This window comes from Prinia subflava, chromosome Z (genome assembly GCF_021018805.1).
Source record: "Prinia subflava isolate CZ2003 ecotype Zambia chromosome Z, Cam_Psub_1.2, whole genome shotgun sequence".
NCBI lineage: Eukaryota > Metazoa > Chordata > Aves > Passeriformes > Cisticolidae > Prinia > Prinia subflava.
The window spans coordinates 53,503,729-53,518,008 of record NC_086283.1 but is presented as its reverse complement, the minus strand read 5'-3'; positions in this window follow the sequence as shown (position 1 = coordinate 53,518,008).

Genomic DNA, 14,280 nt, shown 5'->3' with positions numbered 1-14,280 from the left:
ATTTGTGATCTACTATGAGTTTGCAGATTTAAACCATCATGATTTAAGTCCTACTGAATCAGTTTTGGATGAAGATACATACTAACATTTGTGTAAGTCCTATACGATCTCTAAACAATTGTCTTTCCTTGTTGGGTGCTATGCAGAAACGAATTTGTTCTTTAGGGCATAATCCATTGCAAAGATACTGGTAAAGCCTCAATTGAGTTCAGAGTTTTTCACAAAGCTGAGATTCATAAACCAGATGTTTAGCACTTTTAAATTCTGAATTTTTTTTTTTTTAGAATTTACATATAAAGAAATAAACTGAATATTTGATTATAAGGAACTAAAAATGAGTCAGAATTTTAGCATCTGTGTAAGCAAGTTCTTTGTCCAGAGTAATCCAAACAATGGAACAAAGTAACCTTTTAAGGGCCATTACAAAAACTAATTGAGATTTTGTATCCTAGCTGTATTTGAAGACACTGTTATGGTTGCTTTTTAAACTTTTAATTGGAAAGGCTGAAAGAGGTAATCCACCCAAATGGTAATCAACTCAGATTCCTTTTAAAATTAATTGAGGCACACCGGGTGAAATAATGACTATTCATCCCAGAGAGTTAACTGAATCAGAAAGTCCCGCTGTTTTTTGTGATGTGGAGATAAGGATGAGACCAGACTGTCAAGTTATCTCACTACCAGATTCCACGTTAAATCCCTCCCTGCCTTTGATTAAAGCTCCTGTGGTGGCAGACCAGCTCGTGTGTCTGATGGACACCGGGGGGCAGCAGCAGCTTGCTTGTAAACTGGTTAAGCCTAAATGTTTTCCCTAATTATGACGTTGCACTTATTAAAGGCCGAATTGTTCTCAATTGTTCAATTTGCAAACTAGACCCTAATAAGCTCAATCAACATCCACTCCTGACAGCTTTGTTGTGTGTGCATACGTGGCTGTGTCATACATTATTACACCAAAAGTCCTTAGCAGAATCTTCGACATGTATGAGAAAATGTGAGCTTGGATGAGAAAATTGGTCAGTCAGTATTTCCACAGAGTTTTTGGCTTCTGCAACAAGACTGTTAGGAAAGGTATTTTTTCTCTGCTGAGAAAAGAACAGAAACCCTCAAATATGTTCCCCATAATTGTGCTATAGAACACACTGTGGTCATTACTAACACGAGATGGGAAAGCAGAAGTGAAAGTCCTATATTCTATTTCAACTCGTGATCTTGCTAGTTTCCTGCAAGCTAACATATTATAAAGGAAGAAAAGCAAAAGAAAAGTTTATTTGGGCTGAGAGCAGTTCACAGATTGCTCAATGTGTTTAATATTGATTTTGAATCTTTGGAGAAAATACATAAAGGAAAAAGTTTTAAGAAAATTGTTACCATACCCATACCCAGACCCTTGTAAATTGTAAACCATTGTAAACAATGTAAACTATTGTAAATCTGCCTATTACTACCTTCAGAAACTGAGGTGAAGGTGTTATGAATGAAGTTCTATATGTCTAATTTAATGAACAACAAAGTTGAATTTAGCAGCAATTTTAATTGAGCACCAATTTTATATAAATTAATACGATCAAGGATACAAAAAACTTGGCAGTGATTTATTAAGTATGATTAAGATTCATATAAAGCATAAGCAAAACCGACCGGGGTACAGGGAGGGCTTCTCACCCTACCTCACAAAACAGAGCAATTCAAGCTAAACTTGTATACTGTGTGCTAAGACTTATTCATCAAGGGTTCCTGTAAGTTTCCTCCTACTTCCGATTCCTGATATCTACGTCGCTACACTTCATGGTGCACACTTCACTTGTTGCTAGGGGGTCTTCTGTCTTCTGTAGGTAGTCTTTGGGATGAAGGCTCACAGTCTTCTTCGTTGTCCTCTGCATAACCTTGCAGGCTGTGTGTGTGTACTAAATGTTGTGTTATGAAAGTAAGTATTATGTTCAAAAAGATTAACCTTATATTTCATAGATAAAACCACAACTTAGGTTCCATATTTGGGATCATCCCAAATTTCTCCATCCCCAGGTCGATTCTGTTTTGGGATTTTGCTTATCTCAAAACTACACCCTATATCTTATTTTTCACTTGTAACATCTGCAAAGGGGCCCATCTGCTTTGTGACACTAATCACATGTACTTTTCCTTTATTACTTTATAACAAACATTTTCTAAAATATTGATATAGTTACAATTTAGTTAGTATGAATCATATCAATTTATCAGAAAGGTAAATATGTTCCCACACCACTGTAGTTACAAAGTCAGAAAATAAAAGGGACTAATTTTTCACTCCTAAGCATGTACTTTGATGCAGTCTGTAACTTCATGTTTACCTATTTTTTTCTTCTCAAGATCTTTGCTTCTTTCAGTGAGCAGTATAAACATTACACATCTCACAGTGATGTGTGGAAACCAGAAATACCATTGTATGAAACCATAACATCATCTATTGAAGTAATAAGAAAATTCTCTGAACAGACTTTCATGCTGGTACTAATAGACTAATGCTGTGACATTTTGCCAGCCTGTTTGGACAAGCCCTAAAGGAAGCCACTTCTGTGGCTTTTAGTGTCAAGTAAATAATGAACCTGCAGAAACAGATTTACCTTGGAGTGCCTTTCTCCTTCACAACTCAAAATGCTGTGAAGCTGGACACTAAGAACACAGATAAATTAGATAAACCTTAAATCATAAAATCATTTATGCTGGAAAAGATCCCTAAGATCATGGGGTCTAACTGCAAACCTAACCATGCCAAGTCCACCCCAAAACCATGTACTTAAGTGCCACATGTACATATCATTTAAATACCTCTAGGGGTGGTGACTCAACCATTTCTCTGGTAAGTTAATTCCAAAGTTTTACAAGACATATGGTGAAGATTATCCTTCCTAGTATCCAGTCATACCCTCCCGTGGCATATCTTGAGGCCATTTCCCCATGTCGTATTGCTTGTCACCTGGGACTGGAGGCCAACCCCCCACCTGGCTACAATCTGCATTCAGGAACTTGCAGGGACCACTAAAGTCACCCCCGAGCCTCCTTTTCTCCAGACGAAACAACCTCAGCTTCCTCAGCTGCTCCTCATATGACTTGTGCTCCAGACCTTTCACCAGCTCCCACTTCCCTTCTCTGGACATGCTCCAGCACCTCAATGTCCTTCTTGAACTGTACACAGGATTTGAACCGCAGCAGGTGCTTGGTGCAGCCTCATCAGTGCTGAGTACAGGGGAACAATCACTGCCCTGCACCTGCTGGCCACACCATTGCTGGTACAGGCCAGGATGACCTTGATCTGCTTGGCCACCTGGGCACAGCTGGCTCATGCTCAGTGCATCAACCAGGACTTGCAGGTTGTTTCCCACCAGGCACCTTTCCAGGTAGTCTACCCCAAGCCTGTAGTTTTTCATGGGGTTGTTATCACACAAGGGCAGCACTCTTTGCAAAATTTCCAGTTATATCCCAAACCTAAGCTTTCTAAAAAGAATGTTTGCCAGAAGGTTGCAAAATTTTGACCCTTAGAGAAAACAAAATAGCCTGCATCAGTGGAGAGACATAACACTTGTAAAACTGAAAAACGACGTTTTTGCTTGTCAGAGTTGTAAGATGTTATAGTGAGAAGTGATAATTGATCTAATACTACTGGATCTGCCTGAAATATTTATGTGTGCGTGTAAATACTTTAAAATTTATATAGTTCACTGAAAGAAACAAACATTTCAGATACTATGGATTCAGTCATCACAATGATTGTTAAATTGTTTCTGTAGAGCAACAATCCTCAAATGACAGGTCAAGGCCTTCAAGCAAGTCATGAGGTGTAAGTGGGGAGAAAGCAGCAGAAGGAGCAGCTTATGTGGCTGTGAGGTGTCCAGAAGCTCAGCTTCTTTGAGGTGGGAAAGGGAGAAAAGACCATAGTGACCGATAGCAAGCATTTGTCAGCCAAGGACCTGCCTTTCATTACTGGCAGTCACTCAGTTATTCACATTTTTCATGGCTGGCAATCACTCCCTGACAGTTATTCATGTTTTTACAACACCCTGTTCTGGACAAGCTAAGTTCCTAGCATGGGGTCATAGACTGTGCCAAGGACAGAGCTTACAAAGAGATTAACCACTAAGGGAATACACTTACCTATACTAATATCCAAATAGTGCCCATACGAGAAGAATGAGAAAATCGTGTTACTTTCAAATTCCCAAATTCCATTAAACAAAGCTTATAAGACTTATGTCTGGTGAAACGTTGAAAAATTGTTGTCATATATGTTCCTAGAGTTATTGGCACACCAAGAGACTCAAACAAAAACTCAAACGATCATGATGTGGCTTTGAAAAGACATTAACAAAACCTGCAAATTCCATGTTATATCAAATTTACTTTAGAGCTTGAAGAATCTTGCTCTGCTCTTCAAGCATTTTCCAGTGGCAGTAGGTGATAAAAGAGAGTTTTTCCATCATTTCACTAATTGAATTGCAGAGTTAGCAACACTAAATTGTACGTATTTTTGACATGCTTAACAGAATTTAGTTTTAATTTTAAATTATATACAAGCCTCACTCTGAAAGTTAACTAATAATGCTGCTGTTTGAGGAACGAAGATTTTTACCCTATGAAACACCAAATACAGCAACCTTTAATTTGTAGTTTTGTGGGTTTTTGTACTGTCACTTTTAATGGTTATTACACTGACAGCACATTTAACACTTACATATTTCTTATGCTAAAATGTGCATTGCAGAATGTTAATAATATTATCTTTTATTCTATGAGAATAACAAATTTTGCAGCATTCCAAAATAATACGTATGAACATCCTTTTGGAGGCAGTACAGATTTACATTTAAAGCAGCACTGAAAATTTCTTCTTTCAGAGTTCTGACTTCAATTTTTTTTTGACAATTAAATATTTTCTGTTACTTGAATAAATACTTGCAGAAGATTATTTTCCTTATATTAGGTCTTATGCACCAGTGTATGTGTTATCTCAAAGAAATTGCTGTTTTATCTTTAGTTTGTTTCATCTTACTGTCTGGAATATAAACTGCTCAAGCCAGTTAACTGACTTTTCAAACAAAAAACGTTTTGATAGCACAGCTGTATCTTACTTGTTTCCAAAGAAATGGTCCTTAATTGTGTATCTTGCCATATCGTTCTCAGTCTAAAAATAAGAATGCAGTTTCTGGGTATTTTTATGTTTAAAAAAATACATTTTCTGTGGAAAACCTTGAAAAAAGTATAGAATTTTATAGAAATATACATGCTGCTCAGTGCTTGAATTTCAACTTGAAGCTGAAATTAGTTGGTAAATCCCTAATACATGAGCTCAATTCAAATCTGTGAATCAAATAATTCTTGATTCCCAACTATGGTAGTCTTAAAAAATGAATCATTAATCTGCTATCATGTGCTGAAATATGGTTTTAGCAGGGGTCTAATTAAAAGATTGTGCAATACAGTGTGGAATTTTAAAATGGAAGTCATAGTAACATCAGGGTAATTGACTATAAGTCATACCCTCCACAGGAGTTATAAATTGTGCTGAAGAATGAGAACTCTATATAACCGTACAGAAAGGATCGTAAAGACCCAAAAGGTATTGTCATTCATTACTTTAGCAACCTTAAGAAAGCAATATGCAATATAATCCCATATTTTGCCAAGACCAAAAAATATGCCTGAAGTTATCCAGCTGTGTAACTTGTCTTTTCATGGTTATTGTTATCTTCATGATAAGAAAAATATTTCCATCCAACTAAATGTAACCTGTGAGTGTCCACTCCATTTAGAGCTAGGTTATTTTCTTAGGGGCATAAAATATATGTTTTAGTAAAGAATATGAGCAGAAAACATGTATTAAGTGTAGGTCCTCAAGTCTTTATGTTGTACTGACCTCAGGGGAAACAATAAGAAACCCATTCAGTAATTCAGGTGTATATAGCATATGCATGAAAGTTTCTAAATCTGATTTTTAATCATATTTTATGTCCAATGTAATGCTGCATGTGCAAACAGAGCTTTCCACATTCTAATCACAATTTTCCCTGAAACTGCACAGACTTTGAAACTCATGTATATTGTTTTGAATTGTGAGACATTTCCTAATTATAGAGACTATTTAGGATGTCTTTTTTACTTGACTGAAATCCTACACATCAGCAAGCACTTTCATCATAATTAAGACCATGATACACAGAGCTACTTTCTGCTACCACAGCTGAATTATGTCTTGAGTGCCTTAGGTGTGATGCTGATAGCATTTTTATCTTCTGGCACATTGGAAAAAAAAAAAAAAGAAAATAAGGCAGGAGGTAAATGGGAATGTCATGTGGTCAACACAGGCTGGGGATGATCAGATGGAGAGCAGCCCTGGGGAGAAGGACTTGGGGGTGCTGCTGGGTGAGAGGCTGGACATGACCCAGCCATGGGCACTCCCAGCCCAGAAAGCCAAACGTGTCCTGGGCTGCATCCAGAGCAGCGTGGGCAGCAGGGGAGGGAGGGGATTCTGCCCCTCTGCTCTGCTCTAGTGAGACCCCACCTGGAACCCTGCATCCAGCTCTGGGCTCCCAGCACAGGAAGGACATGGAACTGCTGGAGTGAGTCCAGAGGAGGGGGCCCAAAGGAGGCCACCAAGATGATTGATTAGAGATGGAGCACCTCTCCTATGAGGAAAGGCTGAGAAAATTGGGATTGTTCAGCCTGGAAAAGAGAAGGCTTCAAGGTGATCTAACTGTGGCCTTTTGGTACCTAACGGGAGCCTGCAAGAAAGATGAAGAGAGACTATTTACAAAACTATGCAGTGCTCTTGAAAGTGCAGTCAGTAAGCTTGTACCAAGCAATATCAGTGACTTTCCATATGCCCGCCACTCATTTTTAAATTCCCCACTTAAATAAAAAAAACAAAACCAAAAACCAAACACAATTCATTTTTATGTCATCAGACACAAACAGCAGACAGAAACATTTCATCAGAAACAAACTCAAAAAAACAAGATGAATCTGTATTCCATCTGGCCAGGCAGAGTGCACAAGAACAGCATTTTTGGGATCTCAGCAAATGACTGTAGTGACCTGTTTATATTTCCTTCTCCAGAAATGCAGAGTTTTGAACATATGTCTAAAGAGACTGAGACATGAATTTAATCCCGTATTTCTTCTCAATAAACAACTGGGGTGACACATCATACATCAAGTTTATTGAACCTCATAATTTTATGTCACCTCTTTGGAAATGATAGGTTGATACAGGTTGTTTGGTCTCAGAATCACAATTAATTAAAAAAATAAAGGACAACATAGCCAGGGATATAAACAAAAATGTGCAAAATATCACCTTGCATGAACAAAGCTGATGAAATTCTTATTCTCAAAGACTGATGTAAAAACCTGAAAGCAGTTATAGCTTACGTAGTAACAAGAAAATGCAAGCCCCCAAATTTACATGCATGTTCTACTTCCTCATTTTCCCCAAAAGAAAAGTGAGCCAATACATTTTCTCTCATCAGTCTGAAGCATCAATTCTAATCTGGCTCATAATTACAGAAAATAAAATTTGAAGCGAGTTCCAACTGCCCCAGTCAAGTTGAACACTGTGGGTTGTTCATCACACTAGAAAACACAAACATAGTGAGCAAAAAACTTTGCATAGCCATTTCTGCAGTATCAGAAGCTTCTAAGTTGCATTCACAGTATCATTAAAGTGGCTGATATATAAAAGGTTTTCTGTCAGCCTAAGCATCCATGTTGTTTGTTTGCTGAAAAATGTATTCTCACGTTGCTCATGTAATACAAAATAAACACCATTAGAAGATGGAAAATTTTAATGTTTCTCATGATCAGGGGAGTAAACAACCACTGTTTGTAATAGCCTTGGTAACAGGAAGCAACCTAGACTTAGTAGGTCTTATCCTGATATGTGTAATAATAAGTCATTCATCTTGTAAGAAATCAGGAAAGTTGAAAAGAAAAAAGGTTCTTTCAGGGGTTTGCCTTAGATTTGTTCCACAGTTCCCATGCTTCACCCCATTGATTTACAAAAGCAATCATATAGCAGTCCTGATTTTGCCCTCTGGTCCTTTTCTTGCCATGTCTTCTTCACAGTTGCTTCAGTGGAGACCATCCCACAGCCTGTCTTGTGACTGCCCACTCAGCAACATCCATCAGCAGTGACCTTTCTCTTCCTGTCTCAAGCCAGACCCGTGGTGGCTGCTGAAGCATTGCTGAGAGTTGGATCTGACCCATAACTCCTCCATGGATGAAGCAGTCCAAAATGTCCAATACACAACTTTGCAGATAAGAAGTTATCTGATTCAGTGCCGCTTCACTTGTTGGAGTTGTTTTACCTTTCTGTTTCCCACTATACCAGGAAATACAAAAAAGTGTCAGGTTTTTTTTGTGTTTGGTTTATATGAGACTTTCTCATGCAGGAAGACAGATCTCTAGGATAGATCTAGGATAGATCTTAATATTTCCTACCAGAATTGTTCCATTTACAGTAATTGACCTAAACTTACACACAGAGAATTAGAGAAACAGTGAATAAATAGTCTAGTGTGTGGGTGAGTACCTCAGGTATGGAGCACTTAAGTTCCCATACTTGTACTCCCAAGATATCCCATGGATATAAATATCCTATCCCATATTCTTAGCTCAAGTTGTTGGGTTTTTTTTTTCAGGGGATCTGATGAACGTAAGGGAAACTTCAAAATATATTATTTCTCCTCATGTTTAGGCAATACTTTGGAAATCATTGAGATGCTTCTTCTACCAACGTCTACATACAATGTCTGGAAACACTTTTCAATGTGTATTTATTAAAGTTCCTATTTTTATGTGACCACTGAGAATGATACTTCTAAAGGCAATGTGTTGAGCCTGCGTCTTGGTCACTGTTTCAAACTATGCTCCTCTATGGAGCTAAGAAGTCTGAAGTATGACCTGAAATGCTGTACACTGAGAACTAAATTTGGGACAGAATTAGTTGTTCATTCATAAAGCTTACAACAAGGAACCTCAACCACTGAGGCAAGCTGCCTTCAGAGAATGAAGTAAGGAGACAGGTAAAAGAGGCATTCTTAAGTAAGATGCATTCCAGGTAGGTCTCAGTGCTTCTTGAGAAATAAACTCTACAATTAAAGATGCAGCTGCTTCTTTGCTTGTAAGGAAAGCTAACCTGTTAGGATATCCATCTACACTCAATTATAAAACCAAGAAACACATTATCTCTGTAGATCTGTCTAAAGTCTGATAGCAAACTTACCTGAAAGCATTCTTTTTATGGAAAAAAAATTCTGCAAGTGCCATATTTTCAGAACCCAAAAGGGATTTTTTTGAAATTCTTATATTTGCAAAGCAATGATAATCTAAGGAAATTGGTAGACTTTTTTTGCCATTTAGTATAACATGCATTGTAAGCATTTAATATTTTATTTTATATAGGATATTCTAAGATGTACCAATATAATGATGAATGTAGAAGTGATAAGGATATAGAGAGTTCTACTAGGGGACAAGCTGAATAGATGGCAGTCTTCATAACCAGCTTACATTACAAAATCACCACTGAAAAAGATGATATCTAGTAAAGAAAAACAAAAGAGGCCCACCCTTTCTGTTTGACATTATATCCTGGGTTGAGAAATGTAACCAAAAATGTGTATTCTATTTTCATCTATTGAAACCGGTTGGGAGATATTGTTCCTTATCTCTTGTAACTCTAGGGGTGGAATGAGGGGAGATGGCCTCTGTTAATGGGACACCTGATAACACCAGATAAGGCAGTGCCTCCTTATCTCTTCCTCCACCCATCCTGCTCCGAGGGACATCACCTGTGAATGGGCCATTTAAGGCCTCTCACATGACTGATAACATCACCTCATTCCATTGTGAGATGCTCTACACAGTGGGAGGGGCCAAAGCCTTTCCACCAGGATAAAACCTGCAATCCCAAACACCAAGGGAGCCTGTTTCCACTGGATTCCCAGAGGACGACTGGACCCTTTCTTGAGGATCATCTCTACTTCAACGGAGCCACAACTGTCACTCTGTGAGGACTCACTTTGGGCTGCTGCCAACACCCTGACCAACAGGGTGTCAGGTTTGCATTTTGACTCTGTCAGTGGTCCTTCGTACTATTGCATTTGTCTTATTTTATTTTATTTTTATCTTTCTTGCTGTTTGTTCTCTCTCTATTAAATTGTATTTCTGACTTGGAGTCTCACTGGTTTTGCTTTCAAACCAGTACATATTACCTTTGTTAAATGGCATTCACTCTGAACTTTTCTTTGCTAAGATCATAGCTGTGGATGCCTGACAACCCTTACCATCCTGCACTGCACAATCTGCAAATAAATGTACCTTTTCTTCTTCTGCACTGAAATGTAAAACAATGATTGAATGACTCAAGCAAACTCCCCCCAGCTGATGTACTGGGCATGATGTTCTATGGTGTGGAATATCCCTTTCACCAGTCTTTGACCCACCTTGGAGAAGTTTGTGAAGGACTGTACTCCATGGAAGGAACCTCTTTTTGGAGCAGGAAAAGAGCACAGTGAGAAAGAAGTGGCAGAGACAAATCGTAATGAGCAGACCACAGCCCCTCTTCCCCATTCTCTATGTGGCCTGTGTGTGTGTGTCTTGTGGGTGTAGGAGTGGAAGAGTCAGGAAAGAAGGAATGGCGATAAGCCCCCAAAGAAGAGGAAGGTGGGGGGAAGGTGGTTATAGTCTTGTTTGTATTTCTTGTTACCATATTCTTAATTTGCAATACATTAAATTAATTTTCCACAAGTTGATTCAGTTTTGTCCATGGTGGTAATTGGTGACTGATCTCCCTGTCCTTATGTCAACCCATGGTCTTTTTCTTGATATTTTTTTCTCCTGTCCTGTTGAGTAGGGGGAGTGAGAGACAGTTGGGTGGGAGGTTGGAATGGCTGATTAATGGTGCAGTTCCTGAGTTAATAAGTAGAACATCTATAAAATCCAGCATGTTTTCAGATTTGTTCTTCACAGTAAGTCAAATACACAGAACATGTATTGGATTCAGGCATAATAATCTGATGAAAATCTGAACTCTAACATTGCCTGAATCTAAAGCTTCATTTACTCTTCATTGTACTAAAAGGACCTCAAATAACTTTACAAACTTCAGAAGTTTTGCAAAAAAAATTTAGTATGATTTTCTGGAATTAAAATCCATTTCAACTTATTATTGAGTAACTGAAAAGAAAGTGCTATTTTGAAGCATCTTTAAGCAATGTGCATCCCCAGTGCACACAAGAGTGTCTGTAATGAAAGATGCAAAGTGCATTTTCTTGTCAAGTTTCCAAAAAAGCACTACGACAAATGGAAAGTATTTCTAAATCAAGGAAAGTAGAAGTGATGCTTCTTATCTCAAAAACTATAAATCTGTTAGTGTATTAAAAGAAAATTAGTATAGACTGAAAACTTGGACAGCGAAGTACATCAGTGCAAGCTTCTTTACCTGCAATTGATCAATGATGTTGAAATAAAACGGTGTTATTTTTCCTTCATTTTAACTAACATGGATATTTCAACTCTAGCTGCATTTCCCCAGGTTTTGTTCTAGTTTAATTTATGTTGATTTCAACATTTAAAATTTTTGAATGGATACCTATTTGAATGTTTTACACCATCTTCCTGGCACCAAGATGTTAGGTATAAAGTTTAAAAGATGCATATGTCATTTTAATATACTAATATTAATATTTAAAATATGCTAGGTATAATATTTGATACAGTTTTCTGACTAAAGCACCTATCTCTAAAACAATGATACACTACTAGAGAGACCAAAAATCCGAGTGTTTACTTCTTTTGAGAATAGAAGGTTTAATCTGTGAGGGTCATCTCATATATCTTTTCTGTCTCCAATAGAAATCTGAAGTCCTTGCAAGGAATGGAATTCTTAAAGGCTACTGCTACAGGCCAAGTGGGTCTCTGGTATAGTGATTATATGGATTATAAATATGTGCTTCAGAAAGACATGATTTCAAAATAGAATGATGTCAGTTTTCTTCCTGACAGTCCTTTTGTATGTCTTTCATGGTTAAGGACTCCCTGCCATGAAACTATTTGGCTCTCAGGTTTTTCATTTGTTTTTGTGGCCACACAACATGAATTCAATTCCAAGCAAAAAATAGAATATTTTTGAAAGCAGAAAACAGTCATGAGTTTTATGTTCTTACTACAACCCTGCTATTTACAAGAAAACATATTCAATGACAAATAAATGCAGACTCCAGAAGTGAATTCTGAGAATCAAGGGTCAAAGCTTCTTGGCCTTATATAACAATAAGCTTTCAAAAACACTAAACCAGTTTTGATTCTCACTCTTCTTATCTTTTAAAAGGAAGTAATACTAAGCAACTTCATAGGAATGCTGCAAGTTTTGGTTACCTGATATGCTAAAGAGTTTTAGTATTCTTGGAAGTGACAAAATGTTATTATTTGTTTTAAGATTAAAGTTTCTTTTTTCTTTTTCTTTAAGAATGTATGTCTCTCCAGTAGACTAATTGGGTCCATATGGGAAAAGCCTGTGCAAGAGACACTGAAGACAGTGGCATAAATCAAGGGTAATGTTAAAGACCTTTACAAATCATTCCAAAATTGTTAAGAAATGTGATATTTTGCTGCAAGATATTTTCTGTGGTGTGTTTCCACTTAGCACACAGATTGTTTACTTCGCCCAGACATAAGCAGTTCTCTTGATGTGCATTTCCTGAGAGGCGCGCTGCTGAGGGCAGACCTTTCTTTAGTTTAGAGACAGTTGCACAAGCAAATGCTCTGCTTCACCTTATGTGGTACATTGCACTAGAAATTTGCTCAGGAATACATCAGCATGATTGTACAAGAACAAGTCTCTCTAAATTCCTCATAGCTGAAACCTCATGACACACCATCTACATTTTATTTCCTTACACTATTGTTCTTCAATATTTTCAATTGACAGATCACCTAATCTTTCTGAAATACACACAACATAGCTGAGTGCCTCTACTCTTAAGCATCAGGCAATAGACCTGAGCACTGCTTTGTGTCATGCATGTAAACAAAATGTTATTACTGTATTAAAGTGCATTTTATCTCAAAATTAGAGACAACTAAGTTTACAATTCAACAACAACCACAGCAAAACAAACAAAAGGTGACATTCTGGGATGCAAGAGGAAACCCACAGCAATCATTAACTCCCAACTTTCCTTCAGGGCACTTGCTATTTCTCTGATTGCAATACTTTTATAGATTATCTTCTCCTGCCTTACTATCAACCTTTGATTTACAGAAATAGGATAAATAACACTGTAGATGTACTAATGACCTTCCCATGAGAGAAAGAAAATACAGATAGCATCAGGAATCAGGTGGGAGTGGGGAGAGGGATTTAAGCCTGTTGGAAGGATGGGGGCAAAGGAGACAATTATAAACAATATGTGTTTGCTTAAGGGAGGTTGATACTGCTATCCTGCAATCATCGAGTTGTTCAGCTGACAGCACTAAGCCTCCATAGTTTTCAGGACATATTGGTTTGTTCTTCCACCAAGAGGAAGAATTAGTGTCCTCAGGGGAATTCCTGAGGCTGCAGCCTATAAATCACGTTAGGTTGTACAAAATGCCAGGTTCAGTTCTTGGGATTCTTGGCGACCTTGGAGGCGAGTCAGGTCTACTGGGACATAAAGTGTACATTGTAACCTGCAGCATAGGTCTGTGGTGTTAGCAGAGAGAGCAGGCCTTTGAAAGCTTTATGTGGAAAGGGGATCCTTTGCAATTCTTTCTGCCAAATGGGTACCAGACTTCCTGATCCTATTTATAAAAGCAGCTAGTCTAATTTTGTTCCCTTTTTGCTTCCCTTTTTGGGAGGAAAGTACTATTCCTTTGGGTATAGACTACTTCCTCCTTTGCTTGAGAAGGGTTACAAATGCCTGGATTTTTTGCTCCCCTGCATTTCTTGCCATGAAGAACAATACTTTGGAACAAACCCTTGAAACAGCAGTTTTATTCTTGGAAAAAAACCATTTCCATTATTCATTTGTTATTTGAAGAGAAAGCAGCATGGAGCAAAGCTGAGCTACTGCAGCATTTATTACATGACTGTGTGAACTGCAAATGGGACAGGGAAATGAGTGCAAAATGTCTGCTTTTCCTATCTCTTTCATTATACCTGTGTAAAATTAGAGAGGACTCAAATTATATGCAGAAGGGGAAATTCATCTGAACTGATTGTAAAATATAGGCATACTTAAGTGGTTCTATAACTGCTTTGTT